The sequence below is a fragment of the Nicotiana attenuata genome, unplaced genomic scaffold (genome assembly GCF_001879085.1).
Source record: "Nicotiana attenuata strain UT unplaced genomic scaffold, NIATTr2, whole genome shotgun sequence".
In the NCBI taxonomy this organism is placed as follows: Eukaryota; Viridiplantae; Streptophyta; class Magnoliopsida; order Solanales; family Solanaceae; genus Nicotiana; species Nicotiana attenuata.
In genome coordinates this window covers 21,812-39,563 of record NW_017670842.1, presented here as the reverse complement: position 1 = coordinate 39,563, position 17,752 = coordinate 21,812, and positions in this window count along the sequence as shown.

The following is a 17,752-nucleotide window of genomic DNA, read 5'->3' as shown; positions in this document are numbered from 1 at the left end:
GTTCCCCTTGAAGTCTGTCCAGGTCACTCATTATTTGCTTCACAAATATCATCACCGATGCAAAGAAAGTGGTGCGAGTCATGTTCTCGCACATTTGGCATTTCCTAGTAATGTAGTGAGCAACGGTTAAGATTCTTTCTCTGATTCTGCCTTTTTCCTGAAGCAATCGCCCTATCTGTTGGGACCTGGCCTCCAAAGTCTGCTCGGCTATCTGGTTTTGCTCCTGGAGTTGTTGCAAGTCCATTTCTAATTGTGCCAATGCTGCGTAACAATGCTCTCTTTCAATCGTGAATTACTTTGCCTGTTTGATCATTTTGTTCTCTGTGGCAATAACCCTTTTCCTTAACCCCGCGACCTCATTATCGTATTCTTCTTTCAACTGTTTAATCATGCGGGCTCGTTCTTCCGCGTTTTTAGCCAATTGTTTTCGAACCCCAGCTAATTCTCTTTCTGCTTTGTTGAGATCAAAACTGTAGTCATTTACTTTTTGCCTTAGATTTTCTATAATTTTTACATCTTTGACACTTCTGACGGGATCTTCGGCCGCTATCTTCATCTTTTGAATTTGGGCTCGTAAGGCTTCATTCTCTTTGGCCAATTTCTTTTTCTCACCCTCATCGACTGCAGCTTGCACACTATTTTCAAACTGAAGGTCTCGGACTTGTTTTTCCAATTCTCCTATTTTAGCTCTATATTCATTTTCTTTAGCTAACCAGGCCCATTGTTCTTGTGATGATTCTACAAAACCTGGAGGTGAGGTCTTTTGGCCGGCCTCCCAAATGCAATGTCCCTTCTATACCAGGCATGATACCAAGGTGACACTTTTCCTTTAGAATGATCCCGGACACAAGTATTTGCCGTCAAGTATTGACATCCGCTCCAAACTTGACGGACCCTTGCTTCAGGAAACTGACCATCAGGACCAATCTCAACTACGTGGATACTAAGATCGTCATCCTTTGGCACTACTTGGCATCTCCCGAGTTGCCTTAAAACCCGGTACGGAGCATAAGGCTGAATGCTCTTAAGACCCATTAAGAGGAAGTGTGGCCCCGCTGCTGGCATATATATGATTTCATCGACAGGTAACCACCCAAACGTCCACTCTATTTGACTGGCGGTGAGGGACCGAAAGTATGATGTCCAGCCTGCGAATCCTTCAGGCAAGCTGACCCCCTTAATCCTTGTATAAAACTCCTCAATACAGGTTTTCTCTGTAGACCCATAACTCAGGAACTGGGGACGATGGCACAGGTGTTCGGTCATCCACATTTGCAACAAGAGATTGCACCCCTCAAAGAAGTCTCCTCCGGCTTTGCAGGCTGTAAGAGCGCGGAAGATTTCAGCTAATATCATGGGCGCAAAAGTACTTTTTCCCTGAGTGAGTAGAGTGCTGACCACCCCGGCTATCTTTATGTCAATATTTCCATCTTTCCTCGGGAATACCAAAAGCCCCAAAAAGACCACCATAAAAGCAAAACGTCTATGTTCTTCCCATTTTTGGCGGTTTCCTTTGCTACATATCTTGTTTTCCGGGTTATTGAACCCTCCAATGTGGCCATATCTATGGTATATGAAGTGTGGAGTACAAAAGCCATCCGCCAAATTTGTGTTGTGGACCGTCCTGCTTATCTTCAGTGAGTCTAAGAATTTGTGCACGGCCACGGTTCTCGGGGCAATCAAGTACTTGTGTCTTAAAGGGACCTCAGCGCGTCCGATGTACCCGACTATTTCCTCCAAGGTTGGGGTGAGTTCAAAGTCTGAAAAATGGAACACGTTGTGTGCGGGGTCCCAACATGTAACTAATGCCCTTATGATGTCTCCCCGAGGCGTAATTTTCAACAAACCGATAAGCCCTTTCAAATATTTTTTGACTTCATCTTGCCCTTCTCCTCCTAGATCGTTCCACCACAGACGCAACTCCAAAGGGATTTTATTCATGATTGACAAAGATTTATTTTGAATCGTGCTCATCCTGCACATTTATCTAAAGTGATTTAATGACTTATTTCGACTTAAACAGGAAAAAGGCTATTTTGCAAAATTTTCATTTAAGAAAAACAAAGACTTGGTTTTGCAGTTACGGCCTTTCAGCACTTCTAGGGAAGATTTTAAGGCTGGGTCTGCTAACAATTGAAAATGACCCAAAGTGGTTGTTCTTGTAAAAACAGCCTTCCGGCGTCCTTTTGGGGACATTTGGCTTATTTTAAGCAAGAATGGCATCACCTGACTTATTTGCGACAAAAATTAAAATTTTGACATTTTGTGGCTATTTTTGCAAAAAGGGTGGTTGGACCCGATGAGGGTTGCCTATGTATCTCACATTCGGTGAGAATCAAACCGGCATAGTTCGGGCAGATTTACCAAAAACTATTTTGAACAACAATTATTTTTTTCAAATAGCTTTCTTTTTCCTTTTTTCATTTTTTTCAAAATCCGGCAGCATTTCGGTACTATTTGGGCATTGATTTTTCAAAACAAGTGGTTACCCTCACTTAGTCCTAACACTGTTATTTTTCTCAATTTTCTCTCATTATAGTCAAGCCGATCAACATGCCAAGCCGAGCAAATAAATGCGCAAGTAGCACGTAAGATGCATCAGGATGGTCTTTTTCATTTCAGGTCACCTGTCCTAGACGGACCCAACCCCTGTGTTGAGTCCCCTAATTCAAATGCACAGGATGCAAACAAATGTCCTACTAGGGATCCGGCATGAGGTCGAGTTATTCTAGGTTCAAAACCTGAGTATATGTTCTAGACTGTGTACCCGAGCGGACAACTCGAGTCGAGGAGGGGGCTACGTACCGGGAACCAAAAGGCCATCCGGCTTAGTAACTTGTCCGGCCTCTTTCTTATTTTAAGGTATTGACACCAACAGAATAGAGAGTCTCAACCAGTGAACACATCCCCGGAGATGAGAAGAGAAGGGTGTCGTAACAATTTTATATGTACAATTCAGATAATATCAAAGCGGTAAAACATTTAGCACATATAGCATGGAACATGTAGAAAAANCCAGAAATTCTGAATAAGGAATTTTGTTGACCCGAGGGAAGGTGTTAGGCACCCCCGGATCCCGTGGTTCCAGCACCGTCGCTTAAACTATTATAATTGGCTAATAATCTGATTTTAATACATGTCATCCTAAAGTGCATTTTAACTTTAAACCGCTTTTATTATTCTTTTCAAAGAGAATTGCAACGTCGTGAAAACGCGTCTCGAACCACGTCACATAAATGCACCCGCGGTTTTTGACACATTTCGACTTCGTTGAGATTTGGATTTGAGTAACATAAATGTGCACCCGTATTTAAGAAGGTAATATTATTAAATGCCGGGCCTAAAGCAGCTAGAGTATTATTAACTTTGCGGGAGGCCATGAAATTTGCTAAATGGCACGTCCCAAATTCTAAGGATTTTAATAGGAAACATTTAAAGAGGGCCCCGCAATTTATGCATTTTATTTGGCGGGGCTCGCCTCATTTTATTATTTAAGGCCATCCTAAAAGGGACTATTATTCTCTATTAAAGATTGTCTCTAAAGGCCTAATTAATTAATATTATTGATAAACTACTATTAAAAGTATTCAAACGGATTCGGGCCTCAAGTTCACGTCCAAACTCAAACAAAGAATCTCCATCATTGGAAATCCCCTTAATTCAAATTTGCTACTTATCTTAGAAGGCCCACAATTGTATTACAAATTTAAAACGATGGCTTTGAATGAATTCAAACTTCAGCACTTAGGGCTTTGAGGCTAGCCCAAGAAGTAGTCAGCTTGTGTGAAAAGTTGTTCAAAAGGGCTTCTGAATAGGCCCAACACGAGGGCAACAAAATTGAGACTGGGGCCTAAACCGCCCAGGCCCTTGACTCAATGAAATTAATTGACTTAGAAGGGGTGGGCCTGGTGTCAATTCTGGGCAATTATTGTGCAACGGGGCCATATTAAGCCCAATTTTATGGCCTGGACAGTCCAGTCATTACTGTTAACCAACTTAAGACTGGACCTAAATTCAGATTCAATTTACAAGCCAATGTCAAGATTTAATTTCACATTCGCAGGGAATACGTATTAAAATTTGAAAGAAAGACTGATGATGTACGTTTGAGACAAACCTTACATACAAATACAAAATAGAATATGAGCCATGTAAATCTGATGGGCTAATAGACTATATAATATAAAATTCAAACAAAGCTACCACATTCCTAGGCCTAAACAACTTAAACATTTCCAGCCCATTCGAATGACTTCTAACATTTAGATCATAAGCAGAACAATAGCTAATTTCTGATTTCAAATTAACACAAAGTAACATAAACACTACACTCAAACTAATTCAAATCTAACAATACTAAACATAATACTCATATGATCATGAAAGGAAATAAAATCAATTTAACAGTCCTGCACAGTCTCAAACAGTCCAGTTTTTAGTTACAAATGAAAATCTAATAAATTTTCGAAACTTCTAGGAATATAATAGGGGAAATCATCAGAGAAATCAGGCAGCACTTCTTTTTATTTCCAAACTTTTGAGCTACACGATGTGTACCTGGAATTGAGGCAAAATAAGAAGAAGTCAGAGTCAGCAATAGCAGCGAGCAGCAATTAGCAGCAGTTTTTCAAACGAATTCCACACCCAGGAAATGGTATCAAATCACCCAAGGAGTAATTTCAGGCAACAAACACCAGTAAACAAACCAAAAACACCTTGAATGAACCAAAAACAACTCGAAAACCACCCTAGGAACTCCTGAACCTCAGCTACTAAACACGAAGAAAACCCAGGCCATTTTCAACTTTAGATCAGCTGGAATGCTAACTCAAAATTGGAAATCTAAGATCACTCTAGGAAATTAAATGGAATAGTAATTCTTATTTGAATTTTTTTTTTTGAAAGTTTCTAATTTCTCTAAGCTCTGTGTTTGAATTTTGAACTTTCAGATTTTGGGAGCTCTCTCCAACTTGTTCTGCAAGGCAGGGGTACTACCCTTTTTATAGGCAAAGTTAGAGCAACTTTCAGATTTTCCTTTACACCTTAGTCCCTTATTATTTTCAGTTTTTTTAGCTTAAAGTCCTTAAGGGACTGACTTGTTACCCAAGTTATACCACTAAATTTTTGAAACTACAATTGAGGCCCTATTTTAGAAGCTTCTAGAATATTCTAGTTTGTTAATGCAAGATTCCTTTTATTTAAAAGCCCATACTACCCTTGAATTAGTTCTGAATTACTAACTAATGTTAACTAATCCCCAGCCCTTTGAACTCGGTCAAAAAGTGACTATAGTTAACTAAAAGCCCTGAAGTGTTCAGCTATAACCAAACAATTCTAATTATAATAGAAAACCTAACAATTGAACTAATCAATCAAAACTGGAATTTAACTCTAATTAACACTAATGTCCTAAGGCTAAAAAAATTAAAACAATAAACTGACAACTAACAGCAAACAAGTAAAAATTGAAACTAAAGTAAAATTAACAACAGCAAAAATCATACATCATACAATCGAATTCAAAAATTTTAACTACACTATGGTAATCAGAACCTTAGGTTAAGCACAAAAAATAATAACTAAAAATGATAAAGAAACAAAATAGCGGAACAAGAATAAGAATCATGAATCGAAAATAAAACAGAAAAAAATGAAAATACCTCGCAAATTGACTCAAACTCGAATCTGGCAGGTTTTCTTGGCATTATTTGGACTATAATCGTCCTTAATTATGTGTTTTCATGAGAAAACACATAGTTAGGGGCTATTATAGCCCAGAACTCATTAATTCCCCAATTTGCAAAACTAGGGTTCCTGGCCCAATTTCGATCTAAAATTCGAGGAGCTTGGGGAAGATTCGAAGGCAATAGGTTGTGGATTTGGGATGAGAAGGTCATGGTGGTCAAGGGGTGTGAATTTGGGGTCGTTTGGATGAGTTTAGGGTTTGGCTGGAATCTTTGATCTGATATTCGAGGAGTTTGGTGATGATTCGAGGGACGGGGTTTAGGGGTTTGGAAAGAGGAGGGGAAGGCGGTTCAAGGGTGTTAATTTGGACTGGTTTGGGTGATCGCCGCCGGACACGGCGGAGGCGGCGAGCACTGTTTGAATTATTCGAAGAGTTGGAAGTGATTTGAGAAAAAGTAGGGCTAGATTCATGATGAGGAAGATGAGGTGAAGAAATGGTGTAATTTTAGGGTCCATCGGAGAATCGCCGCTGGCGGAGGCGATTTCCGGCCGGCGGCGGATGGCGGAGGGACGGCGGCGTTAGGGGTTTTCCGGTGAGGTCTGAGAGAGATGAAGGTAGGGGGTCTTGAGGGGGGGGGGTGTCGTTTGGACACATTTATATTAAGTGATGGGGACTTCTCAACCGTCAGATTAAAAAACCTAGACGTTGAGATTGATTTGAGTCAAAACGGTGTCGTTTGGAGTAGTTAAAGGCTGGACCTGGTGGGGTATATTTTGGGCCTGGACTGGGCGTAGGTTGGTATCAGGGATTGGGCTGGTGAATTAATATTGGCCCAAAGCTTATTCTTTAAAACAGGCCTGCCTTTCTTTTCTTTATTTTTGTTTATTACTTTTTCTCTTTTTTTTTCAATTTTAAAAACTAAACTAAAATTAAACCTCACAATCAATTCAAACTACCTAATTAAGCTACGTTTATCCTAATACCAATTTAAAGGAAATTAATAAACCTAAAAACTAAAATTAAAATCAAACAAAACAAATCAAAGATTCTTTATGATTTTTCTTACTAATTAGTCTAAAAATGTAAAAATTAAATTCTAAATGCTCCTGCAATTTTTTTTTTATTTTTTATTTTTATATGACTTATCATGCACACACAAATAAAAATAACACAAAAATACGCAATTAACTCCTAAAAATCAAATAATAAAAGAAACAATCCTAATTCTAAGAATTCTATAGGAGTAATTTAAACGAGGCAAAAATCACGTGCTCACAACTGTGTAGGGGGATCTACCGGAATATCAATCTGTAGTCCCAAATAACAGGCAAGGGGGATCTATTGGGAAATCGCCCATAGTCCCAAAGTAAACACACAGCAACAACACGAAGAATATTCAATTCAATCCAATTTCAAACCAAGGTAAACATGTATTTCTAACCTAGCATGCTGCACAAAATTCAGATAAAGCAGTTTGATCGAGTAAAACAATTGAGTCATTTAGACATGCTTTCCTAAGCTAACAGTAGGCTTAAATTTCAAGTAGTGTAAACAGGGAAGAAATACAGAATTGTAGTTACTTAATGAAAACCAGATTTTCAACAATTAACACATGTAAGCACTCGTCACCTTCCGTACAAGGCATTTCATATATCAACAATACCAAATCCTAAGGGGAGTTCCCCGACACAAGGTTAGGCAAGCCACTTACCTTGACCAGCTCAATCAACTCGATACCACGTTCTTGCCACGAGTACCCAACTCCAAATGGTCCAAATCTATTCAAAGTAATTGCATAATGTAAATATAACTTCAAGTAACTAATTCAACTAATTAATTCAAAGCTAATACGCGAAATTAGGAAAATCGCCCAAAAAGTCCCCTGGGCCCACGTCTCGGAATTGGGTAAAATTTACAAATTCAGAATCCTCACACTCTCACGAGTTCATACATACCAAAAACACGAGAATCGGACCACAAACAACCCCTAAAATTCCCAATTCCAAGTCTCCAATTTCAAACCCTAAACCTCCTGAATTTAACCCTTATTTCCCCTATATTCCTTACCCAAATCAGTCGAAAATACAATAATAACGAGTTTGGGTTCCAAAAATCTTACCTCCTCGAAGCTCTCTTGAATCCTCTCTCAAAAACCTCCCAAAAAGCTCAAAAATCCTGATGAAAATGGTGAAGCAATGGGCAAAATCGCGATTGAACCTTTATATAGGTTCTGGCCCAGGTTTTCCGCACCTGCGGCCATTTCCTCGCACCTGTGGACCCGCACCTGCGGTCCCAGGTGCGCATCTACGAGGTTTCATTAATTGCACTGGTCCGCACCTGCGCTTCTTGTACCGCACATGCGGTCTCGCAAGTGCGCTCAAACTATCGCACCTGCGGAATCTGGCTTCCAAGAGCATAGCCGCATCTGCGGCTCCTCAATCGCTTCTGCGATCACGCACCTGAGGTCCCCTAACCGCAGGTGCGGTTATGACAGAATTTCAGCAACTTTCAGATTTCTCCTAAGTCCAATTCAACTTCCGTTAAACACCCGAAACTCACCCGAGGCCCCCGGGACCTTAACCAAATATGTCAACCAATCCTAAAACATCATGCGAACTTATTCCAACCCTCGAATCACATCAAGCAACGCTAAAACCACAAATCACTCTCCAATCCAAGCCTAAGGATTTCCAAAACTTCCAATTTCCGGTTTCGATCAAAAAGCCTATCAAACCTCGTCCGAATTACCTGATATTTTACACACACGTCCCAAATGACACGACGGACCTACTCCAACTTCCGGAATTCCATTCCGACCCCGATAGCAAAATCTCACTATCGAACCGAAAACTTCAAAAATTTGACTTTTGGCATTTCAAGCCTAATTAAGCTACAGACTTCCAAAACACAATTCAAACACGCCCCTAAGCCCGAAATCACCCAACGGAGCTAACAGAACCAACGGAATTCCATTCCGAGGCCATCTTCACACTGCTCCGACTACGGTCCAAATTCTAAAGCTTAAACTCTCATTTAGGGACTAAGTGTCCCAAAACACTCCGAAACTCAAAACGAATCCTCCCGGCAACTCACAATAGCATAAATAAGCACGGGGAAAGCAGTTAATAGGGGATCGGGGCGTTAATTCTTAAAACGACCAGCCGGGTCGTTACAACTTGCTACATATTTGCACCAAACCATTCAATTTAATATTGTCCACCTTGGCTTTTTCATGCCCCTTAAAAAATAATAAATGAATAGCATAATTTACCTTTGTACTCATATTAATTGATGCATAGTTTAAATGTATTTGAGTAAATGATTTGAAATGAGTAATTAATATTGTGGTATAACACGAAAAAAGAAATTATCTTCTCTTGATATGCTAAAAGTGACAAGTGAAAGTCGAAATCTATTTTTAGAATACTGGACAAGTAAAAGTGAATGGCGGGAGTAAAAATTAACATGAGAACACACATCATTTAATCATGTGTATGAAAATATGTGCCTTGCATTGATAGATTTGCTACAAATATCCTATATGAGTAAATTTTTGCAGCAAAAATGGTCGTTGTCCGTGAATCACTATCTTAGTAGTTGCAAAATAAGAATTCGACCTGAATTAATATTTCAGTAACTTCAATACTGATTTAATTTTTGCAATTATTAGTTTGATCGCGAGTATTTTAAAATATTTAATTTCAAATGAAAGGTGCATTTCAGGTGAAATATTAGTTTTTCTCCACAATTTTATTTTTTTGTTCAAAAGATAAGCATATATATATTGCGATTAAGTTAAGCGTACAGAGAATTGGTGCATATACAGCATCCTACTAGAAGATAATACACTACTGCTAGGTAATATGCTATTATACAAACCGCTAGTTTTACTATTATCTACTGCAGTTAACTTGCATCCACTGGTAGAAGCGTCAGACTTCGATGGAGCAATGTTTAGATCAGTCAAAACATGGTCTGGTACTGTAGTTGTTGCTAGCATTTCATACTTATCTTCTTCAAAAACTTGTCGTACAAAATCTGGGATTGTTTCAAATATATGCTGCACAGAGTTGTTTCCAAAATTACTTGCTTCCTTAGCTAGTCGATCCGCGACCCTATTTTGTTCTCTATATGCATGTTGCACTACTGGTTTACCTAACTTGTCCAAGAGGTACCTACAGTCAATTAGTATATTAGCAAATGGCACATTATTAGATTGGATCATTGTGATAACCTGTTTAGCATCCACTTCCACCTCCAGTGGTTTTAAATTGTGTTCATGTGCAAGTGTAAGACCAAGTAACAATGCATGCGATTCCGCTGACATAGATGTATCCCTTGGGGTAGCAGCTGCAAATTCCAATATCCATTCTGCTTTTGAATTTCTAATTATTCCACCGATGCCAGCAGTTGTATCTGTGCAAGCCCCATCTGTATTGAGTTTGTAAAAGTTATCTTTTGGAGAAATCCACTTAAGATTTAGTTATCGTTTTTTAACACATTTATGGCATTTAGCTGCTAGATAGGTGAATTCCGCAGCTTGTTGAATTGTATGTCTAACTGAAGCTCTATCTGTAGTATGATTATAAATATTTTTATTATGTGCTAGCCAGATGTTCCATAGGCTTAGTGGTAAATATGTAATGGGATGCAGTAACAATTCCAAAGGCAGAGGGAGGATTAAGAATTCAAAAACTTAGCCAAAAGAATTCTGCTTTGCTAATCTAGTCTAGCTTGGAGAATGTTTAAATCTCCTAATTCAATGTGGGCCCTCATCCTTTTCAATAAATATTTTAATAAATCACACACTTCTTCTCAATCCAAAATATGGACAAATATTCTCAATGGTTGGCAACAATGTCAACTAGGAATAAAATAGAAAATAGGAGAAGGAACGCATATCAAATTTTGGGAAGATCCTTGGATTAAGGCAGGCACAACAATTCGATCTCAAATTCAACGACCACTGCCATCTAGCCATCACAATATCATGATCTCCTCTCTATTAAATGAAGGTGTAACTTCTTTCGTGTTGAAGTAGTGCCCCATAGAAAATTACGTTGATATTGTTCCATTTTATTTATAATGGAAAAAGGCAGTCGGGTGTATTGCATAATATGGTTGAGTAATTGATTTAGAGTAGATTTAATTAGAGTAGTTCTTCCTGCCAAGGTTAGAAAATTAGTTTTCCAGCCTGCAAGTTTATTTTTGAAATTATCAAGGAGAAATTGGAAGTCTGCCTTTTTTTATCTTCTCGGGAACATAGAAAAACCCAAATATTTACCAAAAGAAGTTCCTTCCTTGATACTAAATGAGCTTGTAACAAAAGATTTGTCAGTTAGGTTGCAATTTTGTAGAGAAGAAAACTTTAGATTTTTCAAAATTAATTTTCTGTCCTGAGTGTTGTGAGAAGTTATTCAAGACGTAAATTATAGCATGACAACTTTTAGTAGTACTTTTGGAGAATAGAATAATATCACCTGCAAAGAAAAGATGTGAAATATCTGGACCTTTCTTAGATAGACAAATTGGTTTCCACTGTAGATAGTCTACAGAGAGAGATATGCTACGTGATAACATCTCTATGAGGGAGATCATAGGAGTAGGTATTCGAATTAATTTAAAACATAAAATAAAAGGTTGAAATAGAACAAAGTTGTCTTATAAAAGACCATTAGCTTTTTCTAAATCAAGTTTTAGAAGCATTGAAGAACATTTTCCTTTCATTTTTGCTAAGTAATTTATAGTTTCCTGCACTATTATAGCATTGTCAAAGGCTCTTTTCCCTTGTTGAAAACTTGTTTGTGTTGGACCTATAATTTTGTTAGTAATTGGTTTGAGCCTATTGACAATTATCTTGGTAATAAGCTTATAAACTGTATTACAAAGATTAATAGGTCTGAATTATTGTATAGTAGTAGGATGCTTACCTCAGGAACAATACAAATCAAAGTTTTATTTAGTTCTAGAGGAATTACCTTAGAATTAAAGATGTCCTCACAGAAGTGAGTGACTTTCCCGCCTACATCTGACCAATATTTTTGGTAGAAGAATGGGTGTAATCTATCTGGGCCTGGAGATTTATAGGGTTTAAAACTTTGTAACGCAAAGTGAATTTCTTCTTGACGCGGAGGTTCATTTACTCTATGATTGTCACTAGAAGTATGATGGCAATTATAAGAAATCTTATGGGTTCTAGTAGAAAGTAACTTATCAGTTTCAAATAGTTTATGATAGTAATTCAGAATTAAGTTTTGTAAATCATTGGGATTAGATATCCAATTACTTGCCACATCTTGTAACGAATTAATTCTGTTTCTCTGACGTCTATGAAGCGTAGACATGTGGTAGAATTTTGTATTTGCATTCCCGTTATTTAACCAATTAATACGAGATTTTAATTGCCAAAATTCCTCTTCTACGCGCAAAATGTGACTGTATTCTAAAGTTAATTGAGTTTCTAAATTTTGTAAGAAAGTACTTGTAAGATAATGTATAGAAGATTGAATCTCTTTTAGTCTAGCCAAAATCTTTCTTTTTTGTTGAAATATATTACCAAACATATTTTGATTCCATCTTGTGGCTACTGTCCTAAACTTATTAATAGTAGGCATAAGAGGCAGATCATCCAACCAAATGTCATGGACAAGTTGTTTAAATTATGGATGAGAAGTCCACATATTTTCAAACCTAAAAATCTTATGAGGTATTAAAAGGGGAGGTTCTAGACTAATTAAGATTGGACAATGATCTGAATGAGTACGTGGAAGATGCTTTACTGTTGCTTCTAAGTATAAGGTTAGCCAATCATAATTAGCTAGAAAACGATTAAGTCTTTCTAATATTGTATAACCATGTCTTTGTTTGTTTGTCCATGTAAAACGACTGCCTTGATAACCTAAGTCAATTAGTTTACAATGATTTAGGCACTGAGCAAATTTAGCTATCCTATTATTCCGTACATGTAGACCCACAAATTTTTCCTTAGCCTCTAAAACCTCATTAACCCCTATTAACCAAGGCAACCCAATAGTATCATGTAAGTTAATTAAATTCTTCAAAGAACATCGCGTAACTGAAAATGGTGACTAGCATATATTGCAGATAATACCCAAGGAGGTTTAGTTGGACAAACCTGGACCATGCAGTGTATCTCCTGATCTGAGATCCTCATTTCTATCACATTAACCCGATCTGCATTCCACAGTACTACTAAACCCCCTATAAGGCCATTAGCAGGTGCTTGCGACATATTTCCAAAAGTAAAATCATCACGTAGACTTGTATGATCTTGCATGTGTGTTTCAAGCAAGATAGCTATAGCAGGCCTATGATTGTCCAATAAAGACCTAAAGTGTCTTTGAAAATCAGGGTTATGCGAACCTCTACAGTTCCAAACTAGGAAATTCATATAGGAGTTAGGATTGTTGATCTGCCCTAATGGAGTTTGAGTCATTGGATGGACAACATAAGATGTCACCGGATCCAGACTCATTGAAAGCTGAAGAAGTGTCGGAATGATCACCATGGCATATTTTCCTACCTCTAGATTGGTGGTTTGGCGAAAATTGAGACTGCATGTTACTATCTCCAGTGGACATTTTAGAATAAATTTTTTTTTGAACTGTTCTTTGAGGTTGTAGAACTAAATGCCCTTTAACCACCAGAACTTCGTGCGTGTCTCCCTCATTTCTGCAAGTATTGCTGCCAACTCTTCTCTTGTTTGCCTGTCTAGTTCGTGTGGTGATTGTGGTAGGGACTGTGGGGGACTTTCTTGTGGGGTAAGACTCTCTAGGGGACTCATTGGAATCGAGTAAGGGGAGAGTAGGTTAAATGAATTTAGTGGTTGGAACCAATGAGCATATACCTGGCCCATGTGATGAGGTGGGTAAAAAAGAAGGAGATTGACTGATTGGTTCCAAGATGGACTCATCGGACTCATAGGGTAAGTCCGCTGCTGTTGAGTCGAACTGGATGCATGGTGATCCAGAAGAAGGGGTGTCTGAGTCGTGTACCATTGTTGTTGATTGAAAGCTTCTATTCCTAGTCTCATCCCTTCTGTCACTATTTCTGCTATGTTATTAGGATTCTGAACCAGTAGAATCACCTCTTGGTTGTTCAATTCCAGCGTAAATATCATAGCATACCCTTGTAATCCCATCTATAACCAAGATTGGAGTGGGAGATCTGTGGACATCAGCTGTGATGTGTAGATTAGAGGTGTTGAAATATGAGGTAGCTAAGGACCCAACATTGTTAATCTTGGTAGATGGAATAACTGGTTCTTGGTTTGTGTGTTTTCCATTATGGACGGAGTCTGATTGTTGGCTGGAAAAGTTGGTCTCTGCATGGTGGAATTGGTGAGGCAATTTCTGTGGATCAGTAGATGGAAGATGGGCATTGATATTGGTTGCATTAAGAGAAGGGGAAGATATATTAAGCAGGGAAAGGGACAGAGTACTGGGATTGCCATGATGGACTTCACATGGAGATTCATGATGTTGTTTACATGGGATTTGGGGAAGCCTAATACCAGAAGTAATAGGGGTTACTGTAGCATGCAAACTTGGTGTATGAGAGGCTTGAGTTGGTTCAGACGTGTCTCTAAGATGTTGCTCACTTATTGAATTGTCAAGGTTGGATTGGTGTAAGAAAGTCTGTTGTTGCTTAGATGGAAAACACAACTGAGGTTGCTGAGAAACCTGTTGAGACGTGGGACAGTGCACTAAATCGTGAGGTGGTTTTTGAAGTAACATAGACCTAGGATCTGTAGAGATTGGATTCGTCAAGGAAGCCGGTGTGGTTGTATCATATTGGGGTTGGTTTGTAGTATTTTGTTGGGTTGGCATGTCTAAGTCAGGTATTAATTCAGCCCTTAACTTATCTCTTATTGGGCTATGATTTGGTAGGTCAGGTCGCACTTCTAAAGGCCCAGTAGAGGAGAGTAGGTGGAACTTATTAGCCTCTTCTATGTTGGGCCTATTAGACATTTGTCACTTGTTAAGATTTACCCGGCCCATTAGATTTACCCGGCCCGTGAGATTTACAGTAGGGTTAGAATGTTTACCTGGTAGGGGTTGTTCTCCTGGTAGTGCCGCCGCTACAACTGCCTTTCCTTTGTTGATGGTGGAAGGTGTAGCTGGATAGGCATGTTTCTTTCCAAAAGTTACAGTTTTTCATTCGTTTTCCTGTGGTGGGCTATGATTAGGAGTTAGATTTGATGACAAATCTTGGCTCTTCATAGCTTGTTCCTGAACTGAACGAACAACTTCAGAGCAGCCTGCAGTTGGATGCCCAAACCTTCCACAGTGTGTGCATAGAAGATTGAGTCCTTCATAGAGTAGTTGCCGTCGATGGTTCCTTATATGCATGTGTGTTTTTAAAGGCTTTTCCAAAGGTACTTCTATGCAGATACGTGCATACCTTCCTCTTGTTGTAGTTGATGTACATGTATCTATCTTCAAGAGTTGTCCTAGCTTCGAACCCACCCTACGCAATATTCCAAGTCGTAGAATTCTGTAGGCAGTTCAGGAAGCCTTACCCAAAGAGCTGAGTATGTTAGCAGTGTAGATGAGGCTTTAAATTTAGGCTCCCACTTTCGTACCATTAAGAAATGATTTAGTATAAACCATGGTCCTCCTTGCAGAGCCTTAATCATATTTTCTTGTCTTTGAAACTTAATGAGAAAGAAATCAGAACCTAGATCTATGATAGGTAGATCTTCTGTTGGTTTCCATAAGGCTAGAAGTTTAGTTCGAAGAATCTGATGTGTAATTTTTCTACCAAAGAGTTTTACTATTACAGAATATTGCCAAGGTTCATACAAACGCGATTTATCAGTTGAGGTGATTGGAATAAACGTGTCATCATCAGCAGGATTATGAAGTATTTCATCTGATAAGTCGGATGTATTGAAGGAGGTTAATTGAGTGTTTAGTGTGGGTGATAGGTATTTGTCTGGGATCGGCGTTTGTAGAAATGTAGCGGTGTTGCTTGCATGTTTGTGTCGTCTATTTGCATGGATCCTATATCTGGTGGTTTATTAACTTGGTTTTGTGATTTTAGGTGGTGCTGAGAATCAAGTCATTTTGGGTGTGAAGATGTTGAAGTGTTTGGCTCTGTGTATCACGCCGTTTAAGCTGCATTGCAGCCTTCTTTTTTTCTGCGTATGAGTACTTGTTTGGTTCTTTAAAATCCATCAGTCGCGGCAGTTCAACTTCTCTTTTCACCTATAAATATTTTCAACCGAAGTTCTCATGAGATGTTTTAAAAAGACATAAATTATATTTTTAATATCACGGAACACTATATCTATTAAAGATTAATGTATTACCCACAGAAATACAATGAGAAAATTTGTTGAACTTCACTATTTACTTCTTCATCCTATAGAGCAATATTTTAATGTAAGACTAATTTATCACAAGAACTTTTGGGGGGTTTGAAATATTTTAATTTAACACTTACTTATCATAACAACTTTCCTGGGGTTTGTCATGAGTTTCTACGACTGGTTGCCATTTTATATGTATGCGACTTTGGTTATTAGTGCTGCAACTATCATTTAATTCTTTCTGTGGCACAAACGGTTCTACTAAATCCCTATATTATTAAAAAAATTCTAGTTTGGAACTTTGGCAAATAATTTCCCTGAACACTAAACTTTCCTCTTTAGTTACCCTTTTTTATAGGCTACTTTCCTCTCTGGTTACTGTGGTTGTGTTTTAGCATTAGATTAGTATGATGTTGCAACAGCATAATTGAGCTTCCAACATACTTAAGAGATGATGTGTTACTTTCTGTTGAACTCAAGACACTCTATCGATCATAAGGTTTATATGATACACATGATGTACCAATCTTACGTCCTTGCTGCAGTAAGTAGTTTTGGCTTATTTGTTTTTTATTCAACTCTAAGTGTATGAACTCATGTTGGTTATTATTCTTTAAAATTTTGTAGCTATTTGGAGCAAATAGAACAATCTGTATGTCATTGAATATATTTTTTGTCTAATCAGGTATGCATAATAGTTGTGCAATCATTGTTCAGTGTGGTCATCGTACATATTGTATGATGCAAGTTACAATCTCACCGAAGACAAAGTGTGATAAATTAAATTTTGTTGTTTACAAGCACTCCAGACATCACACAGGATAGTGGCTGTTATAGCATTTACATTAACAGAACATTGTGAATTCTCCAACAGCGAGGAAATAAATCTTAAAAAAGTTTACTTATTTTTTCAAATTGGCATTCAGTAAGCTGACTACCAAATGCTAATCCCAATAGCTTGATTTCATTTACTATTTCTGTTTATCTTCTTAATTGATTTAAAGGATTGTGCATATATGTGAAAAGAATCTTAGTACATAAAATAAGTGTACGCATGTAATCTATAGGAAAGCGACAATAATATTAGATGAAAAATTAATTTTTTCTTTTTATGTCCTATATCAAATTGAAGATACTATCAGACCCAAATACCTATTTAGTAGCTTATACTGATAAAACAACATGAAATAGCAAGACTTTGAGAATATTTGGGCTTTTACAGATTTAACAGCTTATCAATGTGAACAAAAAATAAATTGTACACCCACATGTTAAATGCTTCAAACTCTGATTCACAAAGACCAAGTGTGAAAAACAAACAATTAAAGATCTCATTGCAAACTTAATATTGAAATTTCTCTTCTTTGTAAGAAAAGACACAAGGCATGGATGGTTTAGTTCAATCCGTACTGTCTAATTAAAAGCAAAAGTGGTTGTTAGTATTTAGTCGCAGGTTTTCCCAACTATTTCACAATCGAGAAAATAAACCCAAAACAATAGTAGAAATCAAAAAAATGCCTAATTCATTCAGGAATTGCCTCAAACACCTAAAGACAAAGCCGTTGGACAAATTAAACTCTCTGTGCAATAAAGCCCTAACATGCCATAAAAAATTAAATAGAGAAACACGGTATGGGAAGAAGGAGAAGAAAACTCACAAGAAACAATGATCAAAACGGGAAAATTCACAAAAGTGCAAAGATGAGATGAAGAAGCGCAAGGAGCCAAAAGGT